Source organism: Chiloscyllium punctatum, chromosome 23 (genome assembly GCF_047496795.1).
Source record: "Chiloscyllium punctatum isolate Juve2018m chromosome 23, sChiPun1.3, whole genome shotgun sequence".
Taxonomy (NCBI): domain Eukaryota; kingdom Metazoa; phylum Chordata; class Chondrichthyes; order Orectolobiformes; family Hemiscylliidae; genus Chiloscyllium; species Chiloscyllium punctatum.
In genome coordinates, this window is record NC_092761.1 from 51,539,946 (window position 1) to 51,565,875 (window position 25,930).

General features: G+C 46.1%; 1 protein-coding gene across 1 annotated transcript in view; it reads right to left on the reverse strand.

The window, feature by feature from the left end:
• LOC140494071 (suppressor of tumorigenicity 14 protein-like) overlaps nucleotides 1-25,930 on the reverse strand; it is a 121,599-nt gene that overhangs the window by 73,049 nt on the left and 22,620 nt on the right. The window lies entirely within an intron of this gene.

Here is a 25,930-nt window from a genome sequence, read left to right on the forward strand (position 1 = left end):
TCAGCTCTACAAGGGAGCAGATAGGGAAGGTAGTAGTAATGGGGGAATCGTGAAGGGAACAGGCAGATGTTCCATCTGGTTCCTAAATCCACAGTGACATGTTGTCTCCTCTGAAAGGATGGACGCAGAGGTCATTGTCCAAATTGACACCAACAAATGATGAAGGCTCTGTACGCAGAGGTTACAAATTGGTTGCAGGAGCTCAGAGATAATAATCTGCAGTACAGCAAGAGAAGGTTAGAACAGATGAGCGCTAAGTCCGAAACGACAGTGCAGGAGGGAGGGCGTTAGTTTCCTGGAGTACTGGAACTAATTTTGGGGAGTACAAACCTCTATAGTCTGGATGGGTTGTATCTGAACAAAGCCAGGATCAACATCCTTGCAGAAAAATTGCTAATAATTCTGCGGAGGATAGGAACTAGGGGTGAGAACCAGAAGATAATATCAGAGATTAATACCAAGCTGGAAAAAGAACTGGGAGAGACAGTAACAAACAGTAAGGAATTAGGTGGGATCAGAGTAAATTCAAATACAGTAAACTACAAATTGGGTTTACCTCTATGCATGTAATGTATGCGAAAGTACAGAGCATGATAAATAGGTTAGTGAGCTGCAGGTGCAGGTCAGTGCATGGAAATATGATATGATTTGCAAACGTAATTCCTCTCTTCAAGAAAGGAAATAGGGAAATCCCCGGCAATTACAGACCAGTAAGTTTCATGTCTGTCGTCTGCGAGGTATAAGAAAGGATTCTGAGGGATAGGATTTATAGAACAATACAGCACAGAACAGGCCCTTCTGACCATCTGGAAGAGCATAGCTTGATTAAATGCAGTCAACATGGCTTTGTGAGGGGCAGGACATGCCTCACAAACCTTATCGAGTTCTTTGAGGACGTGACTAGAAAAGTTGATGAGGGTTGAGCTGTGGATGTGGTGTATATGGACTTCATGGACTTCAGCAAGGCATTTGATAAGGTTCCCCATGGTAGGCTCATTCAGAAGATCAGGAGGAATGGCATACAGGGGAACTTAGCTGTCTGGATACAGAATTGGCTGGCCAAAAGAAGACAGCTAGTGATAGTAGAAAGAAAATATTCTGCCTGGAAGTCAGTGGTGAGTGGTGTTTCACAGGGCTCTGTCCTTGGGCCTCTACTGTTTGTAATTTTTTATTAATGACTTGGATGAGGGGATTGAAGGATGGGTCAGCAAGTTTGCAGATGACACAAAGGTTGGAGGTGTCATTGACAGTATAGAGGGCTGTTGTAGGCTGCAGTGGGACATTGACAGGATGCAGAGATGGGCTGAGAGGCGGCAGATGGAGTTAAACCTGGATAAATGCGAAGTGATGCATTTTGGAAGGTCGAATTTGAAAGCGGAGTACAGGATTAAGGATAGGATTCTTGGCAGTGTGGAGGAACAGAGGGATCTTGGTGTGCAGGTAAATAGATCCCTTAAAATGGCCACCCAAGTGGACAGGGTTGTTAAGAAAGCATATGGTGCTTTGGCTTTCATTAACAGGGGGATTGAGTTTAAGAATCATGAGCTCTTGTTGCAGCTCTAAAAAACTTTGGTTAGACTGCACTTGGAATACTGCGTTCAGTTCTGGTTGCCCTATTATAGGAAAGATGTGGATGCTTTGGAGAGGGTTCAGAGGATGTTGCCTGGACTGAAGGGCTTGCCGTATGAAGAGAGGTTGACTGAGCTCAGACTTTTTTCATTGGAGAAAAGGAGGAGGAGAGTGAACCTAATTGAGATATACAAGATAATGAGAGGCATAGATAGAGTCAGAGCCTATTTCCCAGGGCAGAAATGGCTAACATATGGGGTCATAGTTTTAAGCTGGTTGGAAGAAAGTGTAGAGGCGATGTCAGAGGCTGGTTCTTTACACAGAGAGTTGTGAGAGCATGGAATGCTTTGTCAGCAGCAGTTGTGGAAGCAAGGTCATTGGGGACAACTAAGAGACTGCTGGACATGCATATGGTCACAGAAATTTGAGGGTGCATACATGAGGATCAATGGTCGGCACAACATCGTGGGCTGAAGGGCCTGTTCTGTGCTGTACTGTTCGATATTCTATGTTCTATAACAGAGACCTGGCTTAAAAAGGGCAAGACCCAAGTTGTGGGGAAATCATAGTCTTGATTAAGGAGAATATTGTAGTGCTGGAGAAAAAGCAAGGGTCTAGGGCAGAATCTATTTGATTGGAGCCAAGGAGCACTAACAGCATTATTTATACTGCTGGGTGTATTCTACATATCACAAAATAAAATATAGCAAAAAATATTGCAAAGAAAATACAGAAAAGTGAAAAATTATATTGGGGGACTTTAAACTCAATATCAACAGGGACAGTAATAGAATAAAGAGCAGAGACCGGAAAGTTTTTTAAAGTGTGTTAAGAATGATTTTAATATTTCTCCGGTGCAAAGGATGAAGAATCTTTGCTGGATCTGGTTCTAGGGAATGAGATGGGCAATGGACCAAAGGATGAAAGTTTAAGGGGCAGAGATCATTGTATCATAAAGGTTTAGGTTGACTGTAGAAGAGGACAAGGAATATTCCAGGGCAAAATTAATTAATTGGGTGAAAGGGACGCAATTTCAGAGGCCTATGAACAGATAAATTAGGATCATACAGTCCTTGAGCCCAAACTGGTCCATGCCGACCAAAGCGTCCATTCACGCTAACCCCCATTTCCCTGCACTTGGCCCATATCCTTCTAATCTTTCCTATCCATGTATTTGTCCAAATATCTTTGAAACTTTGTTGATATACCTGCATCAGCCACTTCCACTGGCTGTTCATTCCATATGGGTACCACCCTCTGTGTAAAAAAGTTGCCCCTCAGGGTCCCTTTTATTCTTTCCTCTCTAACCCTAAACTGATATTCTCTAATCCTCGATTCTCCAAAAAAGACTGAGTGCATTCACCCTATCCATACCTCTCATGATCGTATATACTTTTATAACATCCCTGCTCGGTCTCCCATGCTCGAAAGAAAGAAGTCCTAGCTTGACCAATCTCTCCCTGTAACTCAGACTGTTGAGTCCAGGCAACATTCTTGGTAAGTTCCTTCTGCATCCTTTCCAGTTTAATAACATCCTTCCTATAGCAAAGCTGAACATAATAATCCATGTGCACATTGTGGGTTCTGTGGCACAGTGGTAATGTCCCTACTTTGGCTAGGCAATCCAGGTTTAAGTCCCAAATGCCCCAGAGGTGATTCATGGCATATCAAAGCAGATTGACTAAAAATAGTTAAGGCAGCTTTTATTAGACCGTGTTAGTGTCTGTACCTCTGAGCCAGAAGGTCCAGGTTCAAGTTCTACCTGCCACACGAAGGTGTTAGAACATGTTTAAACTGGTTGTTTTAAAAATAAAATGAGCTGACTTTAAAGAGGAGAAAGTTAGATACAGTCCAAGTATATTTCTACAAAGAGGAAAGGCAGATCAAGTAGAGTGGGCAGGGCGGTGTTTGTGCAGTGTGTCCAGGAAGCTTTTCTAACTCAGTATGTAGATTGTCCGACCAGAGGGGAGGCCATATTGGATTTGGTACTTGGAAACGAACCGGGACAAGTGATGGGCTTGTTAGTGCACGAGCATTTTGGTGATGGTGACCACAATTCTGTGACTTTCACCTTGATTGTGGAGCGAGATAGGTGTGTGCAACAGGGCAGGTTTTACAATTGGGGGAAGGGTAAATACGATGCTGCAAGACAGGATCTGAGGAGCTGTCAGGGAAGGATGTCGTTGAAATGTGGAACTTTTTCAAGGAACAGATACGACGTGTCCTTGATATGTATGTACCTGTCAGGCAGGAAAGAGATGGACGTGTGAGGTTGAATGTCTTGGAAGGAGGAAGAAGGAGGTTTACGTAAGGTTGAGGAAACAAGGTTCAGAGCATTGGAGGGATACAGGATAGCCAGGAGGGAGCTGAAGAAAGGGATTAGGAGAGCTGAGAGAGGGCATGAAAAATCTTTGGCGGGTAGGATCAAGGATGACCCCAAGGCCTTTTATGGGAATGTGAGAAACATGAGAATGATGAGAACGAGGGTAGGTCCAATCAAGGACAGTAGTGGGAGACTGTGTATTGAGTCGGAAGAGATAGGAGAGGTCTTGAATTAGTACTTTTCTTCAGTATTTACAAATGAGAGGGACCGTATTGTTGAAGAGGAGAGTATGAAACGGACTGGTAAGCGAGAGGAGATACTTGTTAGGAAGGAAGGTGTGTTGGGCATTTTGAAAAACATGAGGATAGACAAGTCCCCCAGGCCTGACGGGATATACCCTAGGATTATGTGGGAAGCAAGAGAGAAAATTGCAGAACCGCTGGCAATGATCTTTTCATCTTCGCTGTCAACTGCCAGGGGACTGGAGAGTGGCGAATGTTGTGCCCCTGTTCAAAAAAGGGAATAGGGATAACCCCGGGAATTACAGGCCAGTTAGTCTTACTTCGGTGATAGGCAAAGTAATGGAAAGGGTACTGAGGGATAGGATTTATGAGTATCTGGAGAGACACTGCTTGATTAGGGACAGCCAGCACGGATTTGTGAGGGGTAGGTCTTGCCTTATAAGTCTTGAGGAGGTGACCAAGCATGTGGATGAGGGTAGAGCAGTGGATGTAGTGTACATGGATTTTAGTAAGGCTTTTGATAAGGTTCCCCATGGTAGGCTTATGCGGAAAGTCAGGAGGCATGGGATAGTGGGAAGTTTGGCCATTTGGATAGAGAACTGGCTAACCGGTCGAAGTCAGAGAGGGGTGGTAGGTGGTAAATATTCAGCCTGGAGCCCAGTTACAAGTGGAGTTCCGCAGGGATCAGTTCTGGGTCCTCTGCTGTTTGTAATTTTTATTAATGACTTGGAAGAGGGAGTGGAAGGGTGGGTCAGTAAATTTGCAGACGATACGAAGATTGGTGGAGTTGTGGATAGTGAGGAGGGCTGTTGTCAGCTGCAAAGGGACTTCGATATGATGCAGAGCTGGGCTGAGGAGTGGCAGATGGAGTTCAACCCTGTCAAGTGTGAGGTTGTCCATTTTGGAAGGACAGATAAGAATGCAGAATACAGGGTTAACGGTAGGGTTCTTAGTCAGGTGGAGGAACAGAGGGATCTTGTGGTCTATGTTCATAGATCTTTGAAAGTTGCCACTCAGGTGGATAGAGCCTGTAAGAAGGCGTATTAGCGTTCATTAGCAGAGGGATTGAATTCAAGAGTCGTGAAGTGATGTTGCAGCTGTATAGGATCTTGGTAATGCCACATTTGGAGTACTGTGTGCAGTTCTGGTCGCCTCATTTTAGGAAAGATATGGAAGCTTTGGAGAGGGTGCAGAGGCGATTTACCAGGATGTTTTCTGGAATGGAGAATAGGTCATACGAGGATAGGTTGAGAGTGCTAGGCCTTTTCTCATTGGAACGGCGAAGGGTGAGGGGTGACTTGATAGAGGTTTATAAGATGATCAGGGGAATAGATAGAGTAGACAGTCAGAGACTTTTTCCCTGGGTACAACAGAGTGTTACAAGGGGACATAAATTTAAGGTGAAGGGTGGAAGGTATAGGGGGGATGTCAGGGTCAGAGAGTGGTGGGGGCATGGAATGCGCTGCCTGTGGGAGTGGCAGAGTCAGAATCATTGGTGACCTTTAAGCGGCAATTGGATAGGTACATGGATAGGTGCTTAAGCTAGGACAAATGTTCGGCACAACATCGTGGGCCGAAGGGCCTGTTCTGTGCTGTATTGTTCTATGTTCTAAAGTAATCCAGAACTCCTTGCATGGTGAAGGAAGAGAGAAGAAAATGAAGGATGCAACTGAAAGGTTAATAATACAAGTGAGAACCAGTCTGAATCCAGATCATTCTTTCAGATTTCTGTTCCCTTTGAATTCAATATATAACAATACACCCCAACAAAAATGCTGATTATGTCATATTGGGGAATTAAAACCCAAAATAAATGAAACAAAACAAGCATATGTGAAGATTCTGGCACAAAAAGGAATCCAAAAAAGGTCTTCTGGAAATACTGAGCCTGCTCCACCATTTGATATGATCATGGCTGGTCACCCAATTCAATGCTTTCCCCCTCCTCCAATCCCCACATCCCTTCATTTTGTTGGCGTTTAGAAATATATCAAGCTCCACTTTTTAAAAAAATGCTCAATTACCACATTTATGCAACTCTGTGATAGAGAACTTCAAAGATTCACAACCCTCCAAATAAAAGAATTCTCCTCATCTCAGTCCATTGAGGCTTATTTTGAAATTGTGCCCCCAGTTCTAGATTCCTCATCAAAAGAAAACACCTTACCTGTCTTTGTCTTGTCAGCACCTTTAGGTATTTTGCAGGTTCGATAAATGGAAAGAGAAATGTTGTTCTTTGAGTTTGCACTGGAACTCAACAGTAGGCCTGCAACAGAAATGTTGGCCAGGGAATATGGTGGTGTGTTGAAGTGGCAGGGAACTGAAGCTCAGGGTCATTTTTGAAGACAGAATGTCAGTGTTCTGCAAAGCAGTTACCCAGTCTGCATTTTGTCTTCCCAGTAGAGACAGGACCACAACGTGAACAACAAATGCAGTAAGATAAACTGACTGAAGTACAGGTAAACTGCCAGTTCATCTGGAAGATACGTCTGGGATCCTGGATGATGTGGAGGGAGGAAATAAACTGGCAGGTCTGACACCACCTGCAATTGCTAGGAAAGGTGCCAAGGTGGTGAGAGGAGACTTTGGGAATGGAGGAGGTGGTGTAGACCAGGGTGTCCTGGTACGAATAGTCCCTGTGGAATGTGGACAAGGGAAGGAAGGGGAATGTGTGTCCGATTGTGACGTCACACTAAAAGCAGAGGCTAGTGGAGCACGAAGAGAGGAACTAGTGACACATCATTGTCGTGGAAGGGAAAGAGTAATAGGTTAAACATGGCCAAGGGCTCTATCGACTGCAGTAGTAGGGAATCCTTGGTTGAGGAAAAAGGTGAGCATTTCTGAGGCCTCCTTGCGGAAGGTGGTATCATCAGAACAGATGCGACGGAAATGGAGAAACTGGGAGAATGGAACGGAGACCTCACAGAAACCAGAGTACGAGAAGGTGTATTTGAGTTAACTGTGGGAGTCGGTGGGTTTGCAGTGTATATGGTGACCAGCCTATCCACAGAAATGGGACCCTCATCATGCAAGGCCTCAGGCAGACCTTCCAGGTGAAGCAACAATTTACCTGTACTTCATTCAACCTCGATTACTGTATTTGCAGTTCACAATGTGGTCTCCGCTACACATGGGAGATAAACAGGTGACTGTCTTGTGGAACACCTCCATTCTGCCTGCAAAAAGGTCCCTGAGCTTCCGGTTGCCTGCCACTTCAATGAGAAGTGCCACATTAACATTTCTGTCACAGGCCCTGATGCAGTATTCTAGTAATCCTCAGTGCAAGCTCAAAGAGCAACTTGTCATTTTCCATTTGGAGAACCTGCAGTCCCGAGGGCTGAACACCGAGTTCAATCAATTTTGACCCTGATTTCATTCTTTGGCCCTGATTTTCCAACAACTTCTATCTTTGTTTCACATTATATAGGTTGCTTTCAGTACAGCTTAGCTCTTATGTAGAAGATACAGCAGTATAGCACAGTACAGGCCCTTCGGCCCTTGATGTTGTATTGACCTTTTATCCTACTCTAACATCATACTAACCCATATACTCTACAATTTACTATTATCCATGTGCTTATCCAAAACTCACTGACATGTCCCTAATGTATCTGACTTTACTCCCACCGCTGACAGTGCATTCCATGCACCCACCACTCTCTGTGTAAAGAACCTACCTCTGACATCTCCCCTAAACCTTCCTCCAATCACCTTAAAATTATGTCTCTCATGATAGATATTTCCGCCATAGGAAAAAAGGTCGGCTATCCATTCTATCTAGGCCTCTCATCATCTTGTACACCTCTATCAAGTCAGCTCTCTTCCTTCTTCACTCCAATGAGAAAAGCCCTCGCTTCCTCAACCTCTCCTCATAAGACATGCTCCCCAGTCCAGGCAGCATCCTGGTAAATCTCCTCTGCACTCACTCTAAAGCTTCCACATCCTTCCCCTGACAAGAACTGAACACAATATTCAAAATGTGGTCTAAACAGGGCTTTACAGAGCTGCAACATAACCTTGCGGCTCTTAAACTCAATCCCCTGCTAATGAAAGCCAACACATCACACGCCTTCTTAACAACCCTATCAACTTGGGTGGCAACTTTGAAGGATCTATTGATGTGGACCCCAAGATCCCTCCGTATGGCCAAGAACCCCATCTTTATCCCTGTAATCTACATTCAAATTTGATTTCCAAAATGAATCACTTCACACTTTTTCAGGTTGAACTCCATCTGCCACTTATCAGCCCAACCTGCAACCTGTCAATGTTGTGCTATAATTGACAAAAGCCCTCGCTTCCTCAACCTCTCCTCATAAGACATGCTCCCCAGTCCAGGCACCACTCCACCAACCCTTTTGTGTCATCAGCAAAGTTACTAAGCCACTTTTCCACTTCTTCATCCAAGTCATTTATAAAAATCATAAAGAGCAGAGGTCCCTGAACAGATTCCTGCGGAAAACCACTGGTCACTGAGCTCCAGGCTGAATACTTGCCATCTACTACCACCCTCTCTTCTATAAGCCAGCGAATTCTGTATCCGGACAGCCAAATTTCCCTGTATTCCATGCCTCCTTCCTTTCTGAATGAGCCTAGCATGGGAGCCTCCCACCGAGAGATCTGATACCCGAGTTGATTCGTTGCCAATCACCAAATCCAATCTGGCCTCCCCTCTAGTGGAGCTACCTACATATTGTCAAAAAGTGTGACGCTGGAAAAGCACAACTGGTCAGGCAGCATCTGATGAGCAGCAGAATCAGCGTTTCGAGCATGAGCTCTTCATCAGGAATGTCAAGTCAGGAATCCTTCCTGGACACCTGACAAAATCTGCTCCAAACTATTTACACCAAGGAGATTCCAATCAACATTAGGGAAGTTGAAGTTACCCATGACAACTACCTAGTTGCTTCTGCATCTGTCCAAAATATGTCTCCCAATCTGCTTCTCCATGTCTCTATGGTTATTGAGAATCTATAGTAAACTCCCAATAAATTGACTGCTCCTTTCCTGTTTCTGACTTCTACTCATAATGATTCTGTACACAAACCCTCCTTGGTGATCTCCCTTCCTGCAGCTGTTATACTATCCCTGATTAGCAATGCGCCTTCCTCACCTCTTTTACCTTCCTCCCTATTACTTCTGAAAGATCTAAACCCTGGAACATCCAACAACCATTCCTGCCCATGACATTCAAGTTTCCGTAATGGCTATAACATTGTAGCTCTAAGTACTGATCCATGCTCTAAGTTCATCACCCTTATTCCTGACATTTCTTGTGTTAAAATAGACACACTTCAGTCCATCACACTGACTGCAACTTTGCCCTATCAACTGTCTATCCTGCCTCACAGACTCTGCACGCTGTAACTGCCTGTTCGCCATCTTCCCCTTCCTCCAGATCCATAGCTCTGGTTTCCATCCCCCTGTCAAACTAGTTTAAAGTCTCCTGATGAGTTCTAACAAATGTCCCACCGGAATATTCACAGGTGAAGTCAGCACAGGGACATCAGTAGTGACCCTGACCTCCCATATCCTGCAAGAGGAGCACGCAACGGTCCCAGCTTCCATCCTTTCTGTTCTAAATTGCCAAAAGATATTAAAAAAAAACGTGACCTTACCAACCCTACACACAGAGTCTTTTTTATTTGGTTCGAAGAGGGAGGGGGTGGGAGACTCTACATGTGTAGAGTTTCAGGTTTCGCCACTGCCTGAATATATTAGCCAGTTACCCTGTGTCTGTTTCCGCTCCTGTGATTCACCAGGTAAGTAGTTAATACTCTAACTTCCCTCCCCAGCTGTCCCCTGGCTCACACACTCTTGACTCCTGCTGCTGAAATGGAGGCTGCAGGTTCACAGGTTAAGTAGTTAATATTCCAATTTACCTTCTTGACTGCCACTGGCTCATGCTTTCTTGGCTCACTTATCACTTATTCAGCTTTTCTTCTGTCATGGTCTGTCAATGGGCCGAATGGCCTAATACTGCTCCTATATCTTTGGAACTTATGGCCTGCTATCCATAATCTCCGAGCATACCTATCCCTTTCATATCTCTCTTCCTCTCTAGGTTCTGTCTCCACCTCTCCCTTTATAAACTCCCAACTTCAGCATAAATCCCAGTTTTCCTAACTGCTAACAATTCTGAAGAAGAGTCACTGGACTCGAAATGATAACTCTGTTTTCTTCCCACAGATGCTGCCAGACTTGCTGAGTTTCACCAGCTATTTGCTTTTGTTTTACTATTCCGGTATTCAAATCCTCTTGCTAATAGTTTGCTATTACCTGCATGTCACTCTTCAGTGGCTTACCAATCAAGAAACTTTCTGCACATCCAATCCTCTCATTTTCAACGCTATATTTGATTGTAAAACGTTTCAAATCCAGTTGAAGCCATTTTATATCCAGAGCATATGATCCCACCTACTTTTGTGTCATCCATATATTTGGATACATTTTATTTGAACTCCATCCCAAAACCGCAGACATATTGCAAACAGCTTCCACTTCCCCAAAGCCCATACACCATCAACATGGTGTAAGTCAGGAGTGAGTCAGAAGTCACGTGACACCAGGTTATAATGCAACAGGCTTACTTGAGATCACAAGCTTTCAGAAGCGTTGCTCTTTCATTAGGTGAAGCCCACTCCGAAAGCTTATGATTTCAAATGAACCTGCTGAACTATAACTTGGCATCACGTGACTTCAGACTTTGTCCGCCCCAGTCCAACACCATTATCTGCACATCATAAGTCAGGGGTGTGATGGAATACCCACCACTTGCCTCGGTGGGTGCAATTCCAACAACACCCAAGAAGCTTGACATCATCCAAGACAAAGCAACCCATTTGATTAGCACTAGGTAGAGTCACAGAGTCATACTGCATGAAAACACACCTATCAGTCCAACCAGTCTACGTTGAACATAATCCCAAACTAAACTCACCCCACCTGCTCTCACCTGCCCCATATCCCTTCAAACTTTTCCTATTCATGCATCTAACCAAATATCTCTCCTCTCACATTTAGAAATCTTCTTGGTTTTGAAATCCTCCATCCTCAGGAAAAGACAATGACCATTACCTCTATCGATACCTCTCATTACTTCATAAACTTCTATCAGGTCACTTAGAGTTGTACAGTCCTACAGCACAGCAACAAGCCCTTCAGCCCAAACCTGTCTATGCCAACCAAAATGTCCATCCATGCTAACCCCATTTCTGTCTAATCCTTTCCTATCCACGTATTTGTCCAAATGCCTTTTAAATGTTGTTAATGTATCCACCTGCCACTTCTGCTGGCAGCCCATTCTATATGCAAACCAACCACTGTTAAAAGTTACCCCTCAAGTTCCCTTTTATTCCTTCCCCTCTAATCTTAAAACGATGCCCTCTAGTCCTCAATTCCCCAACCCTGGGAAATAGACTGAATACATTCACCCGAACCATGTCTGTCATGATCATATACACCCCCATAAGATCCCATCTCAGTCTCCTACGCTCTAAAGAAAATGCCCTAGCTTATCCAACATCTCTCCACTTCTCAACCTTCTATGCTCTAGTTAAAAAGCCTGCGCAGCCTTTATTTATAACTCAAACCTTCCACAGTCAGCCACGTCCTGGTAAATCTCTTCTGAACCCTCTCCAGCTTGATAATATTCTTCTGATAACTGGGAGACCAACACTAGACGCAGTATTTAGAAGAGGCCTCACCAATGTCCCGTGCAACCTCAACATGGCTTCCCAACTCTGACATTCAAAGGACTGAGCAATGAAGGCAAACATACCAAACACTTTTTTTTATAAACCACCCTTCCTACACCTGATGCAAATTTAAAAGAATTATGTACCTGCTACTCTCTATTCTACAACACTACCCAAGGCCCTTCCATTAATTGTATAAGCTGTACGCTTATTTGTTGTACTAGAACCTCACAATGTTTTTTTAGATTAGATTAAATTAGTGTGGAAACTTCGGCCCAATAAATCCACACTGACCCTCCGAAGAGTAACCCACCCAGACCCATTTCTCTCTGACTGATGCACCTAACACTATGGACAATTTAGCACGGCCAATTCACCTGAATTCCACATCTTTGGATTGTAGGAGGAAACTGGAGCACCCGAAGGAAACCCACGCAAATACGGGGAGAAACTCCCGACAGTCACCTGAGGCGGGAATTGAACCCGGGACCCTGGTGCTGTGAGGCAGCAGTGCTAACCACTGAGCCACCGTGCCGCCCTAGATTAAACTCCATCTGCCATTTTTTAGCTCATTTACCCATTTGAAAGATCCCTTTATAATCTTAGAAAACCTTCTTTACTGTACTATGCCACCAATTTTGGTGTCATCCACAAACTTACTAACCATTCCTTCTATATTCTCATCCAAATCACTTACATAAAAGACAAACAAATGAGGACCCAGAACCGATCCCCGTGAAACGCCGCTGGTGACATCCAGTACAAACAGCAACCCTTCACTATCACGGTCTGTCTCCTGCTATTAAGCCAATAATGTATCCAATTGGCAAGCTCACCCTGAATCCCATGTGATGTAATTAGTCTAACCATGTAGAACCTTGCCAACAGCCTTACTAAAATTCAAATGAATGTCTATTGCAATGCTATCAACAATCTTTTTGATAACTTCTTCAAAAAATTCCACCAAGTTTGTGAAATACGATTTTCCTCGCACAAAACCATACTGACTAACACTAATCAATTTTTGCCTCTCCGAGTGTCCATAAATCCTATCTTTTATAATCATACACTTTACCCACGACTGAAGTCAAACTCACAGGTGTATAGTTCCCCGGTTTCTCCTTACAACCCTTCTTAACCAAGAGTACAACATTAACCACCAGGCACCTAGTTATAGGTGATGCAAGGGGTCTGCAAGGGGTCTCACAATTCCTCCCTCACTTCCCACAATGTTCTGAGATACATTAGATCAGGTCCTGGAGATTTATCCACCTTTATTTTCTTTAACACCTGCCTCTTGTGTAATGTGAATGTTTTTAAAACAAAAAGTTTATTTCTCTACATTCACTATTTCTTTCTCCACAGTAAAAAAAACTGATGTGAAATATTCATTTACTATCTCTCCTTTTCCTGGGGGTCAACACAAACAGCATTTGTGGGTCTATCGACAGCACATGGGGGCTGCAGCAGTGAAAGAGGGCAGCTCACCACCATCTTCAAGGGTAACTAGGTATAGGCAATAATGCTGATGTCTACATCCATTAAATTTACTTTGAAAAAAGGATTGAATGTTTCAGAGGGTGCCGAAAAATATTCACAGAAATGGTTTCAGGAATGCAGAGGCTCAGTTATCTGGTTGAGTTGGTGAAGGAGGGATTATTGTCTTTATAGCAGGATTGAAGAGAGAGGTCACCCAAAATCAAGATGAGCACTGAAAGTAGATATGGCAAGTTATCCCCACTGGCTGAAGGTTCAGAACCCAAAGCACATTAAATCAGTGAAAACAGTCAACAATACAAGGAATATATTTTTTTTAAAAACACATATGTAGTTGAGATATCAGCCTGTTCCTGCCCCACCAAGCTCATTTCCTCCTACCTTGACTCCATTCTCTCTCCATTTGTCCAGACCCAACCCACCGACATCTACGATTCCTCTGATGCACTGTGTTGACAATTTGTAGTTCCCTGACCCTAACTGCCTGCTGTGCACCATGGCTCTCCAATCCCTTTACACCTCCATTTCCCACCAGGATGGTCTGAGAGCTCTCTGCTTCTTCCTCGACCAGAGGCCTGAACAATTCCCATCCACCACCACTCTCCTTCACTTGGCTGAACTTGACTGAACAATTTCTCCTTTAATTCATCTGACTTCTGTTAAGTCAAAGGAGTGGTTCTGCAGACCGGCATGGGTCCCAGTTATGCCTGCCTCTTTACGGGCTATGTGAAACAATCCTTGTTCCAGTGATACACTCGCCTCCTCCCACAACTCTTATCGATACACTGATGACTGCACCACTTCATGCTCCCACCACAATCTTGAAAAAAATTGTTCATCTTGCCTACAATTTCCACCCATCTATAACTTTCACATCTTCCATTTCTGGCAATTTCCTTCCTTTCCTTGACCTCACTGTCTCAATTTCTCCCATCCATTATAAAGCCACTGACTCCCATAGCTACCTACACTATGGCTCTGTTCGGATGATGCCACCTTCCAAACCACTGCTGCTGACATGACTTGATTTCCCACCTTCTGTGCTTGACATCCGAGCTATCAAGCGTGCTTCTTGCTCCTTTCCATCACACTCACAGCGTGATTGGGTACTTTGCATTCCACAAGCCTCCAAAGGATCATTCTCTGCCATTTCAGACAACTCCAGAAGAATGCCCCCTCCAAACATATCTTCCCCTCAATCCCGTCTACATTTCACAGGGACTGTTCCCTCTGGACGGCCTTGTCCATTCATCGACCACTAATACCAACCCCCTTCCCACAGCACCTTCCCATGTAACCACAGAAGATTAGATTAGATTCCCTACAGTGTGGAAACAGGTTCTTCGGCCCAACCAATCCATACCGACCCTCCAAACAGTAACCCACCCAGACCCATTTCCCTCTGACTAATGCACCTAACACTATGGACAATTTAGCATGGCCAATTCACCTGACCTGCACATCTTTGGTCTGTGGGAGGAAACCGGAGCACCCGAAGGAAACCCATGCAGACACGGGGAGAATGTGCAAACTCCACACAGACGGTCTCTTTTACATCTTTCCCATCTCATCCTAAACCTATACCCTCTACTTCTGGACTCCCCTACCCCAGGGAAAAATCGTTGTCTATTTCTCCTATCTATGCCCCTCATGATTTTTTAAACCTCTATGAGGTCATCCCTCAGCCTCTGACGCCCCAAGGGAAATCAGCCCCAGCCTATTCACCCTCTCCCTATAGCTCAAATCCTCCAACCCTGGCAACATCCTTGCAAATCTTTTCTGAACCCTTTCAAGTTTCACACCATCCTTCCACTAGGAGGGAGACCAGAATGGCACGCAATATTTCAACAGTGGCCTAACCAACATCCTGTACAGCTGCAACATGACCTCCCAACTCCTATACTCAATACTCTGACCAATAAAGGAGGGGGAGTTGAAATGTTTGGCCACAGAAGGGGGGGGGGGGGGGGTGGGGGGGGGAGGGTTGATTGGTGTGGGTGTCCCAGAGATGTTCCCTAGGGTGCTCTGTGAGAAGGTGTCCAGTCTCCCCAATGTAGAGGAGACCACATCAGGAGCAACGGATACAGTAAATGACGTGTGGAAATGCAGGTGAAATTCTGATGGATGTGGAAGGCTCCTTTGGGGACCTTGGACAGAGGTGAGGGGGGGAAAGAGATGTGGGTGCAGGTTTTGCAATGGCAGGGGAAGGGAGGTTGTTGGTGGGAGTGGACCTGATCAGGTAGTCACAGAGGGAACGGTCTTTGCAGAAAGCAAAAGGGGTGGGGAGGGAAATATATCCCTGCTGGAGGGGTCCAATTGTAGGTGGCAGAAATGTCGGTGGATGATGCGCTTTATGTGGAGTTTGGTGAGATGGAAGGGGGGGGGGGGGGTGGGGAGGGTGGTTTGGGGGCTGGGGGTTCTGTCCTTGTCCCTGTCTTGTCCTCCATCGCCACTCACTCACCACCCAACACCTGAAGGAAGTACACCTCACCTTCTGCCTTGGGACCCTTTAACCCCAGGGTATCAATGTGAACTTCACCAGTTTCCCGATTTCCCCTTCCCCCACCTACCTCAGTTCCAGCCTTCCAGCTCAGTACTGTCCCCATGACCTGTCCCACCTGCCAATCTTTCTTCCCACCTATCCGCTCCACCCTCCTCTCTGACCTATCACCTTCACCCCCACCTCCATCCACCTATTGCACTCTCAGCTACCTTCTCCCCCAGCCCCACCCCATTCTCATTAATTCTCCACCCCCAAGGCTCCCAGCCTTATTCCTGCAGAAGGGGTCCTGCACGAAATGTTGATTCTCCTGCTCCTTGGATGCTGCATGACCTGTTGTGCTTTTCCAGCACCACACACTCTCGACTCTGATCTCCAGCATCTGCAGTCCTCACTTTCTCCCATGGAAGCTAGGGAGCTTGGGGAGATGAATAGTGATATCTTGAAAAGAGTCCACATTACAGAATTTGGAGTGCTGGGGGTCTTAAAACACAAAGGTAGATAAATCTACCCTGATCAAATATATCCCAGAACGTTGTAGGAAGCATTTGGAAAGACATGTGATAGTCAGCATGATTTCATCTGTGGGAAAGCGCGTCTCTCAAATTTCATTAAATTTTCTGCAGAAGTGAAAATAAAGGTAGACAAAGGCATAGCGGTAGTTGCTATCTACATAGACTTTAGCAAGGCCATCAACAAGGTTCCACAAGTAAACTGGTTAGTAAGGTTAGATCACATGAGATGCAGGCAGAGCTAGCCAATTAGAAACAAAATTGGCTTGACAGGAGGAGACAGAAGGTGGTGGCCGAGAGTTGTTGTTCATTTATAGAGGCCTATGACCAGCGTTGCACCACAAAGATCAGTGCTGGGTCCACTGTTATTCATCATTTATTAAAAAAATGATTTGGATGAGAATATAGGAGCATGGTTATAAGTTTGCAGATGACACCAAAATTGGTGGGATGGTGGACAGTGAAGAAGGGTTTCTAAGAGCACAATGGGACCTTGGTCAACTGAGCCAATGGGCGAAGGAATGGGAGGTGGAGCTCTCGCCTAATCCCATCAACATTGGCTTTGCCTTGATTTAGAATTTTAACTAGTGGAGCAGGCCCATCCTTTTCCATAACCACTTTAAAACTAATGGAATTATAATCACTGGAGCTTCAGATAAATGTGCAGTGTTGCATTTTGACAAGACAACCAGAGCAGGATTTACATAATTAATGGTAGTGTCCTGAGGAGAGGCTGAATAAGCTGGGACCTTTCTCCATGGAGCATAGGAGGCCAAGGGGTGACCTTATATAATATAAAATCATGAGGGGCATAGAGAAGATGAATAGCCAGGGTCTTTTCCCCACGATAGGGATGTCCAAAACTAGAGGCCATAGGTTTAAGGTGAGAGGGCAAAGATTTAAAAAGAACCAGAGGGAAACTTTTTTACACATAGGGTGGTGCATATATGAAACAGAGGACACAATAGAAGTCAGTATTTAAGAGCTATTTGGGCAGGTAGATGGATAGGAAAGGTTTAGGAGGGATGTTGGAATACAGCATGGAAACAGACCCTTCAGTCCAATTCGTCCATGCTGACCAGATATCCTAAATTAATCTAGACCCATTTGCCAACATTTAGCCCATATCCCTCAAAATTCTTCCTACTCATAAACCCATCCAGAAGCCTTTTAAATACTGTAATTGTACGAGTCTCCCACTATTTCCTCTGGCAGCTCATCCCATTTATGCAGCACCCTCTGCGTGAAAATGTTGCCCCTTAGGCCCTTCTATGCCCTCTCGTTCTGGACTCCCCCACCCCAGGCAAAAGACCTTGTCTACTTATTCTATCCAAGCCCCTCATGATATTAGATTAGATTACATTACATTACAGTGTGGAAACAGGCCCTTCGGCCCAACAAGTCCACACCGAACCGCAACCCACCCATACCCCTAACCTAACACTACGGGCAATTTAGCATGGCCAATTCACCTGACCTGCACATCTTTGGACTGTGGGAGGAAACCGGAGCACCCGGAGGAAACCCACGCAGACACGGGGAGAATGTGCAAACTCCACACAGTCTGAGGCGGGACCTCTATAAGGTCACCCCTCGACACTCCAGGGAAAACAGCTCCAGCCTATTCAGCCTCTCCATATAGCTCAAACTCTCCAACCCTGGCAACATTCTTGTAAATCGTTTCTGAACCCTTTCAAGTATCCTTCCTATAGGAGGGAGGCCAGAATTGCACACAATATTTCAAAAGTGGCTTAAAATACTTTGGGGGGAAAAAAATGGCTTCAATAGAGTAGTTCAGGAGGAACAGTTTCCACGAACAGGACAAAACTGTCCTGTCACCCCACCCTCAAATCGCATCCACTCTGAACATAACCTACTTCAGAAGGAGGAAGATCAGGTTACTGAAATTTTAAAGAATTAACATCCGATTATCATTCAGCAACCGGCCAGAAGCAGCTGTTTCCCATTAACTCTCTCCAACCTAATTTCAGTATACGCCAGACCTGAATGCTCTTGCAGCATAGTGGTATTGTCTCTATGTCTGAACCAGGAGACCATGGATTTGTTTCAGATCTCCAGCATCAGAACTTCTTTATTTTAGTTTAGTGTTTAATTTACTGCCACAACTCTTCCAGGTATGCCACCTTGAAGTTCTGCTCCTCTCTCCAACAGGATTTCTATTCTAACCTTTCTTCTTGCTCACCATCATTACTTTTGTTTTCAAAATGCAGTACTGAAGAAGGCTGGACGTTAACTCTGAGAAATGTGTTGCTGGAAAAGCGCAGCAGGTCAGGCAGCATCCAAGGAGCAGGAGAATCAACGTTTCGGGCATAAGCCCTTCTTTCCCCCACACTTACCCCTTCACCCAACACTACCGGGCAATTTAGCATGGCCAATTTACCTAACCTGCACATTTTTAGACTGTGAGAGGAAACCGGAGCACCCGGAGGAAACCCATGCAGACACGGGGAGAATGTGCAATCTCCACACAGTCAATCACCTAAGGTGGGAATCGAACCCGGGTCTCTGGCGCTGTGAGGCAGTAGTGCTAACGACTGTGCCATCGTGCCGCTCCTTTTGGTTTCAGATCTCCAGCATCTGCAGTTCTACACTTTATTTATATACCTGGGATCTAGTCCCACCTGCTGCAAAAGGTGTGTAATAACTCTGCACAGGTTGATTCATGAATATCTAGAGCAGACCTGTAAGGACTTGGTTTATGAAGTGGCTTGACAAGTATACCAGGTTCAAACACTGAACAGGTGAACAAGAACAATACAAAATCAAATTGTGGTTTGATGAGGCAGTGAGTCGTGGCAAGCCCGAGCACCTTGGGGTTTAGTGAGTAAAAACAGGCATGACTCTTTAAATAACAAAACAGAATGACTTGCACACTGATTGAACAGGGAACCTATCATATACACCCCGAAGAACTATTATCCCTGGGCTACACTGTAGCAATGCCAAGGAAGTCACAAGATGACCTGCATTTGCTAAAAATTCTAAGTGTTCAGGATGAGTCCTCAGTTCCTGATCCAGGGGATCTTTCAAAGATATTGTTCCCTGCAGACAATGAGTCACCAGAGGACATGATAAAAATAACTCGGGTCATGAGTAAAGCACAGCTCCCACACTTGCATTACACCAGCACTCATTACACCAGACTTGCTCACACCCAACAAGAAAACTCAATCAGCTTTCCAAGCCAGGATCTGCTGCGTGCTGGAAATGATGTTATGTTGGTGTAACAACAAGGCACCAAGTGTTCAGTGATGGATTCTGGTCACTGTACACTGTTAAAATTGCACTGCATTTGCAGTCTACAATGCCCAAATGTTCTTTTCCTGTGTTCCAAAACAGTTTCATTCTATCCCACAGTGGCACATCTTCCCACAACTACAGCCTGTTAACAGCATCTGAACAAATCGGTTAGTTTCACAAAAAGGGGTGAAGTCTTTCCAGTAACTTTGTACAGTCTCACATTTGATCACGGTGAGAGGGCGGGGCTCAGATTCAGAGTCCAAGCTACAATATGCAGTTTCTCATCTCTTTCTATATCTTGTTCAGAAATCGTACACAGTGGCACGGTGGCACAGTGGTTAGCACTGCTGCCTCACAGCGCCGGAGATCCGGGTTCAATTCCCGCCTCAGGCGACTCTCTGTGTGGAGTTTGCACATTCTCCCCGTGTCTGCGTGGGTTTCCTCCGGGTGCTCCGGTTTCCTCCCACACTCCAAAGATGTGCAGGTCAGGTGAATTGGCCATGCTAAATTGCCCGTAGTGTTAGGTAAGGTATAGATGTATGGGTGGGTTGCGCTTCGGCGGGTGCGGTGTGGACTTGTTGGGCCGAAGGGCCTGTTTCCACACTGTAAGTAATCTAAAAATCACTCTCACCATATATATTTATATAGAACCTTTAATGCTCACATAAAACATACTAAGTTGTATCCCAGATGTGATTGTCAAACAAATTCTGACACCAAGCCGCAGAAGGAGATATTAGGGTGAATGAACAAAAGGTTGGAGTCAAAGAGGTTGATTTTAAGGAGCATTTTGAAATGGTAAAGAGAAGTAGTGAAGTGCAGTGGCCGTCTTCTTCACTATTCTATCTACTTGTGGCTCCACTTTCAAGGAACTATGAATCTGACTCCAACATAGAACAATACAGCACAGAACAGGCCCTTCGGCCCACGATGTTGTGCCGAACATTTGTCCTAGCTTAAGCACCTATCCAAGTACCTATCCAATTGCTGCTTAAAGGTCACTAATGATTCTGACTCTGCCACTCCCACAAGCAGCGCATTCCATGCCCCCACCACTCTCTGGGTAAAGAACCCACCCCTGACATCTCCCCTATACCTTCCACCCTTCCCCTTAAATTTATGTCCCCTTGTAACACTCTGTTGTACCCGGGGAAAAAGTTTCTGACTGTCTACTCTATCTATTCCTCTGATCATCTTATAAACCTCTATCAAGTCACCCCTCACCCTTCGCCGTTCCGATGAGAGAAGGCCTAGCACTCTCAACCTATCCTCGTACGACCTATTCTCCATTCCAGGCAACATCCTGGTAAATTGCCTCTGCACCCTCTCCAAAGCTTCCACATCTTTCCTAAAATGAGGCGACCAGAACTGCACACAGTACTCCAAATGTGGCCTTACCAAGATCCTATACAGCTGCAACATCACTTCACGACTCTTGAATTCAATCCCTCTGCTAATGAACGCTAATACACCATAGGCCTTCTTACAAGCTCTATCCACCTGAGTGGCAACTTTCAAAGATCTATGAACATAGACCCCAAGATCCCGCTGCTCCTCCACCTTACTAAGAACCCTACCATTAACCCTGTATTCCGCATTCTTATTTGTCCTTCCAAATGGACAATTGAGCTGAAAATGTGTTGCTGGAAAAGCGCAGCAGGTCAGGCAGCATCCAAGGAGCAGGAGAATCGACGTTTCGGGCATGAGCCCTTCTTCAGGAATGAGGAAAGTGTGTCCAGCAGGCTAAGATAAAAGGTAGGGAGGAGGGACTTGGGGGAGGGGTGTTGGAAATGAGATAGGTGGAAGGAGGTCAAGGTGAGGGTGATAGGCCGGAGTGGGGTGGGGGCGGAGAGGTCAGGAAGAAGATTGCAGGTTAGGAAAGCAGTGCTGAGTTCGAGGGGTTTGACTGAGACAAGGTGGGGGGAGGGGAAATAAGGAAACTGGAGAAATCTGAGTTCATCCCTTGTGGTTGGAGGGTTCCTAGGCGGAAGATGAGGCACTCTTCCTCCAACCGTCATGTTGCTATGGTCTGGCAATGGAGGAGTCCAAGGACCTGCATGTCCTTGGTGGAGTGGGATGGGGAGTTGAAGTGTTGAGCCACGGGGTGGCTAGGCGGCCTGTCTCCCCAATATAGAGGAGGCCACATCGAGTGCAGCAGATGCAATAAATGATGTGTGTGGAGGTGCAGGTGAATTTGTGGCGGATATGGAAGGATCCCTTGGGGCCTTGGAGGGAAGTAAGGGAGGGGGGAGGGGGAGGTGTGGGTGCAAGTTTTGCATTTCTTGCGATTGCAGGGGAAGGTGCCAGGAGTGGAGGTTGGGTTGGTGGGGGGTGTGGACCTGACGAGGGAGTGGTCTTTTCGGAATGCTGATAAGGGAGGGGAGGGAAATATATCCCTCGTGGTGGGGTCCGTTTGGAGGTGGCGGAAATGACGACGGATGATACGATGTATATGGAGGTTGGTGGGGTGGTAGGTGAGGACTAGTGGGGTTCTGTCCTGGTAGCGCTTGGGGGGCCGGGGCTCAAGGGTGGAGGGCATCGTCGATCACATCTGGGGGGAAATTGCGGTCTTTGAAGAAGGAGGCCATCTGGGTTGTACAGTATTGGAACTGGTCCTCCTGGGAGCAGATGCGGTGGAGACAAAGGAATTGGGAATATGGGATGGCGTTTTTACAGGGGGCCGGGTAGGAGGAGGTGTAGTCTTGGTAGCTGTGGGAGTCAGTCGGTTGATAGTAAATGTCCGTGTTGATTCGGTCGCCCGAGATAGAAAAGGAAAGGTCTAGGAAGGGGAGGGAGGAGTCTGAGATGGTCCAGGTGAATTTGAGGTCGGGGTGGAAGGTGTTGGTAAAGTGGATGAACTGTTCAACCTCCTCATGGGAGCATGAGGCAGCGCCGATACAGTCATCGAAGTAGCGGAGGAAAAGGTGGGGGGTGGTGCCAGTGTAGCTGCGGAAGATGGACTGTTCCACATATCCTACGAAGAGGCAGGCATAGCTGGGGCCCATGTGGGTGTCCATGGCTACTCCTTTGGTTTGGAGGAAGTGGGAGGATTGGAAAAAGAGGTTGTTCAGGGAACCTTGGTTGACGAGGGAGGTTGAATGTGTTGTAAGGAGGAAGAAGGAGGCTAACATAAGGTTGAGGAAACAAGGTTCAGACAGAGCATTGGAGGGATACAGGATAGCCAGGAGGGAGCTGAAGAAAGGGATTAGGAGAGTTCAGGTCCTACCAAGGACCAGTTCAGTCAGTCGAAGGAGGGCGTCAGTTGAAGGGTACTGGTTGGTACGGCGGGAAAGGAAGAAGCGGAGGGCTTTGAGTCCTTCGTGATGGGGGATGGAGGTGTATAGGGACTGGATGTCCATGGTGAAGATAAGGCGTTGGGGACCGGGGAAGCGAAAATCATGGAGGAGGTGGAGGGCATGGGTGGTGTCCCGAACATAGGTGGGGAGTTCTTGGACTAAGGGGAACAGGACCGTGTCGAGGTATGCAGCTTGGACTAAGGGGGGGCAGGACCGTGTCGAGGTCGAGAACCTCACACTTGACAGGGTTGAACTCCATCTGCCACTCCTCAGCCCAGCTCTGCATCATATCTAAGTCCCTTTGCAGCCGACAACAGCCCTCCTCACTATCCACAACTCCACCAATCTTTGTATCGTCTGCAAATTTACTGACCCACGCTTCCACTCCCTCTTCCAAGTCATTAATAAAAATTACAAACAGCAGAGGACCCAGAACTGATCCCTGCGGAACTCCACTTGTAACTGGGCTCCAGGCTGAATATTTACCATCTACCACCACTCTCTGACTTCGACCGGTTAGCCAGTTCTCTATCCAATTGGCCAAACTTCCCACTATCCCATGCCTCCTGACTTTCCGCATAAGCCTACCATGGGGAACCTTATCAAAAGCCTTACTAAAATCCATGTACACTACATCCACTGCTCTACCCTCATCTACGTGCTTGGTCACCTGCTCAAAGAATTCAATAAGACTTGTAAGGCAAGACCTACCCCTCACAAATCCGTGCTGGCTGTCCCTAATCAAGCAGTGCCTTTCCAGATATTCATAAATCCTATCCCTCAGTACCCATTCCATTACTTTGCCTACCACCGAAGTAAGACTAACTGGCCTATAATTCCCGGGGTTATCCCTATTCCCTTTTTTGAACAGGGGCACAACATTTGCCACTCTCCAGTCCCCTGGCACCACCCCCATTGACAGTGAAAACGAAAAGATCATTGCCAACGGTTCTGCAATTTCCTCTCTTGCTTCCCACATAATCCTAGGATATATCCCGTCAGGCCCGGGGGAATTGTCTATCCTCATGTTTTTCAAAATGCCCAACACACCTTCCTTCCTAACAAGTATCTCCTCTAGCTTATCAGTCTATTTCATACTCTCCTCTTCAACAATACGGTCCCTCTCATTTGTAAATACTGAAGAAAAGTACTAATTCAAGACCTCTCCTATCTCTTCCGACTCAATACACAGTCTCCCACTACTGTCCTTGATCGGACCTACCCTCGTTCTCGTCATTCTCATGTTTCTCACATACACATAAAAGGCCTTGAGGTCATCCTTGATCCTACCCGCCAAAGATTTTTCATGCCCTCTCTCAGCTCTCCTAATCCCTTTCTTCAGCTCCCTCCTGGCTATCCTGTATCCCTCCAATGCTCTGTCTGAACCTTGTTTCCTCAACCTTATGTTAGCCTCCTTCTTCCTCCTTACAACACATTCAACGTCCCTCGTCAACCAAGGTTCCCTCACACGACCATTTCTTTCCTGCCTGATCGGTACATACATATCAAGGACACGTCGTATCTGTTCCTTGAAAAAGTTCCACATTTCAACGGCATCCTTCCCTGACAGCCTATGCTCCCAATTTATGCTCCTCAGATCCTGTCTGGCAGCATCGTATTTACCCTTCCCCCAATTGTAAAACCTACCCTGTTGCACGCACCTATCTCTCTCCATAACCAAGGTGAAAGTCACAGAATTGTGGGCACCATCACCAAAATGCTCACCCACTAACAAGCCCATCACTTGTCCCAGTTCGTTACCAAGTACCAAATCCAATATGGCCTCCCCTCTGGTCGGACAATCTACATACTGAGTTAGAAAAGCTTCCTGGACACACTGCACAAACACTGCCCCATCCAATCTACTTGATCTAAAGGCCTTCCAATCAATATTTGGGAAGTTGAAATCGCCCATGACTACTACCCTGTGGCTTCTGCACCTTTCCAAAATCTGTTTCCCAATCTGTTTCTCCACATCTCTGCTGATATTGGGGGGCTTATAGTAAACACCCAACAAGGTGACTGCTCCTTTCCTATTTCTGACTTCAGCCCATACTACATCCAAAGGCAGATCCCCCTCGAACTGTCTTTCTGCAGCCGTTATACCATTTCTAATTAGTAACGCCACCCCCTTCCTTTTTTACCCCCCTCCCTAATCTTACTGAAACATCTGTAACCAGGAACCTCCAACAACCATTCCTGTCCCTCATCTATCCACATCTCCGTGATGGCCACAACATCATAGTCCCAGGTACCGATCCACGCCTTAAGTTCACCCACCTTATTTCTGATACTCCCTGCATTGAAGTATACACACTTGAGCCCATCTCTGTGTCCACAAGTATTCCCCGTCAGTGCTACCTTCTCCACAGCCTCCCTATATTCTTGGACATCCTGAAAAACAGCTAACCTACTTGCTGGACTATAAGTCTGGATCCCATCCCCCTGCCAAATTAGTTTAAACCCCCCCCACCCCCGAAGAGTGCTAGCAAACCTACCCCCCAGGATATTGGTGCCCTTCTGGTTCAGGTGCAACCCGTCCTGCTTGTACAGGTCCCACCTTCCCCAGAATGCAGTCCAATTATCCAAATACCTGAAGCCCTCCCTCCTACACCATCCTTGCAGCCATGTGTTCAACTGCACTCTCTCCCTATTCCTTGCCTCACTGTCATGTGGCACCGGCAACAACCCAGAGATGATGACTCTGTCCGTCCTAGCTTTTAGCTTCCAGCCTAACTCCCTGAGCTCCTGAATGACCTCCCCACCCCTCTTCCTACCTATGTCGTTGGTGCCAATGTGCACCACGACTTCTGGCTGCACACCCTCCCCCTTAAGGATTCTGAACTCACGGTCCGAGACGTCTCGGACCCTGGCACCCGGGAGGCAACAAACCATCCGAAAGTCTCGCCCATGTCCACAGAACCGCCTGTCTGTCCCTCTAACTATAGAGTATCCTATAACTAGTGCTCTCCACCTCTCCCCCTTTCCCTTCTGGGCCTCAGAGCAGGACCTCATGCCAGAGACCCGGTCACT